Source organism: Monopterus albus, unplaced genomic scaffold (assembly GCF_001952655.1).
Source record: "Monopterus albus unplaced genomic scaffold, M_albus_1.0 scaffold72.1, whole genome shotgun sequence".
In the NCBI taxonomy this organism is placed as follows: domain Eukaryota; kingdom Metazoa; phylum Chordata; class Actinopteri; order Synbranchiformes; family Synbranchidae; genus Monopterus; species Monopterus albus.
Genome location: NW_018127952.1, coordinates 1,470,119 through 1,473,087, shown reverse-complemented (window position 1 = coordinate 1,473,087; position 2,969 = coordinate 1,470,119). Strand labels below are relative to the sequence as shown.

Sequence of the window (2,969 nt, the reverse complement as noted above, 5' to 3'; positions counted from 1 at the left end):
AGATCAACTTGGAATTCAGCAACACACACGAGGATTTCCCAAGGAAGAGACACTGAGGTGAGCCAAAGCCTCAAATACTAGTTTACTTACTAAGTCCAGAACTTTTGTGATATGACGACAATAAGATGATATGAAACTGCAGATGATTGCCCAACTCTAGTGCCTCCCTGGTTGCCTGGCAGCCTCAGCTCCAGCCGTAAATTGAACTAAGCTAAGCACCTTCTGAGTGTAACATATCTTCTTGTCTAATTCTCTGCAAAAAAGCAAACAAGCTCATCTCCAAAATTATCTAATGTTCCTCTTAAGTAACTAAAATCCAAACCTACTTTTATTGTATTGTACTTTATGGCAAAGACTGATGTGTCATACAACCCATAGGCATCCAGAAGCCTGAAAAACCTCAGAAGTGTTTACAGTGGCAAGAAAAAGGGAATGAACCGCTTGGAATTATCTGCCATTATGTGTAAAGGTGTCCTGAAATATGGCCAAGTCTTCATCTAAGTTACAACAATGAACAAACACCGTCTGTAATACACATTGTATTGTCATTCAGACATTCACAGTGTCTGTCAGAAGTACAGTATGTGAACCCCTGAGCTAATGGCATCAGAGAAACATTGATGGCAACCATGAGATCTTAACCCAGACGGTATGCTATGTTATTGGATTTCTGTGCTAGTAATGGATTGGCCAGAACAAACACTGTTTGAACAAGGGTGGTCCCCTATCTGTGAGGTCTTTAACTCCCATCTCCGGAAGAGCCTCTCATGCACCCTGGGAGAGGCCATGTTCATTGTGGAGGTGGCAGGTGCCTGTTGTGCCGGCAACTCGAGAACCCAGTGGATTTTAGGCTAAAGAAGGAGACCTTTCGAGCATGGTTGACCTAGGGATCTCCTGAAGCAGCAGCTGGGTACCAACAAGCCATAAGAGCTGTGGCTACAGTGGTCATGGATGCAGAAACCCAGGAGTGGGAGGATTTTGGAAAGACTATGGAGAAGCATTTGGATTGGTCTGAAGGCTGTTCTGGAGAGCTATCAGATGACTCAGTTCAGGAAAGAGCAGGGCTTGGTGCAGGCTGTGTTCATCAGGACAGAAGAACTGCTGACTCAGACTGGGGATATCATCAGGTGGTGGAAATAACATTTTGAGGAATCCCCTGAGTAGGAGCCACAGTTTGAAATATTGGGAGGTCTCCTGCATCTTTGGCACAGGCCTCTGAGGTAGTTCAAAAGGTGTGGATGAGATTTGCCCCGAGATGTTGAAGGATCTGCACCTAGTGGGGGCATCTTGGGTGACCCAGCTCTTCAGTGTGGCATGGAGATCAGAAACAAAGGTAGTAGTTCCCAAATTTTAAACCGAGGATCCGAGTGTGTGTTCCTATTATTGTGGTATCACACAGCTTAGCCTCCCCTGTAAAGCTTATGCCAGGATGCTGGACAGTATGTTCCGACTGATTGTCAAACCTCATATCCAAGGAGGACCATGAGGGTTCTGCTCTGGCAGGAAAAAGGAGGCTGCCCAGGAGAGCCACGAGTGAGGATACAAGAATTCATCCTTCATGGAATTCTTTATGAACCAACACATCCCTTTATTCGAAACCAGTCAGTGATTGGTTACTTCAGATGAAGGCGGAAAGGATATTTCATGTCTCTTAAATGTTCCATTGATTCCTCTCCTTGTACTTTTTCCCTTGCATCTTTTTCTCACAACTTATATGGGTGAAACAAAGATGCAAGTCAGGAAACGTATGCAATTAAGGGAACTTGCATTGCTGAACCTCGTGGTTCAACAACCCGACTCTGGATAAGTGAGTTAAAAATGGATGGAGACAGCACTACATATGGTGTAAAAAGAGTGCTGCACAGAAACATACTGCACCATGATTTGGAGCTGCCTGTTGATCCAGGGAGCTTTTCATCGAGAGGAAAATCAGTTCTCACATTTTATTACTTCTTAAACACAATAGATGCTAGGTGGTGCAGCAGGACAGTGACCATAAACACAACACTGAAGTAAAGCAACTGCAGAATAACTTCCACCTACTGGAGTTGCCCATTCACAGCCCAGACCCATTAGAGATGATGTCAGATGAACTTGGAGAACATTTCACACCAGACATCCTGAGAATACGGATAGGCTTAAACCCCCTCCTGAAGGTAGTGGTAATTTGATCCATGGCTACAGAAAACTTTTGAGGTTATTCAATCCAAGGGTTCACTTGGATGAAGATCTGATCACATTTTATGACCAATTAATGCAAGAAAAAGTGGTGATTCGAAAAGTTTCACATCCTTTTTGTTGCCACTCTATTTGTAGGTATCACCTGACAAAACATTGTAAGTGGGGTCAATGACAAGGAAATGGGCCATTCTATAAAAACAGTTTTATTGATTTTATTAACTGTACATTTCTTTTTAGTGCTGACAGCATTTGCTACATACTTTGGTGTGATTCAGAGGGACTAGTGCATTTTTCCTCTTGTATTCTTGTGGGAAATACTAACAATCAGAAGCACAGTGTCCAAACCTGAAGTACTCACTTTTGTCTTAACATCAACATTATGGGACACGATTTACTAATTTGTGTATATTGGTTGCATTTACATTTAAGTGCCATTCCCTACAGGCACTGAGCATTTCTTATAAAGGCAGACTGCTCTGTGCAATGAATCGGGTCAAACATCTGCCTGCCTTCCCCTCTGCAGCCAACTAAACATGTTCCAGGAATACTGATAAGATACAAAGGGCAGAAGGATTCCAATAGCACTGATTGGACTGTTTGAGTTTAGTCTGTAGCCAGGAAATCAGTGGTGCAATTTGAACATCAGTATTATGTCAGGTTAGCAAAAAGCACATTGTCATTCAGTTTGTGCCTGCCGCAGTGCCTCTTCTGCCAACTGAGGTCCAAGGGTTAAGCTAAACATTAAACAGCTCCCATAATCTAACAAGGCAACACACACAGGGAGAAAG

General features: G+C 43.2%; 1 long non-coding RNA gene across 1 annotated transcript in view; it reads left to right on the top strand.

Moving 5' to 3' along the window:
• The window catches only part of LOC109963288 (uncharacterized), a 12,528-nt gene continuing 9,559 nt past the window's right edge, over nt 1–2,969 (top strand). Inside the window, exon 1 of the long non-coding RNA XR_002275380.1 lies at nt 1–57. This is a non-coding gene — a long non-coding RNA (uncharacterized LOC109963288). The remainder of the gene's footprint in view (nt 58–2,969) is intronic.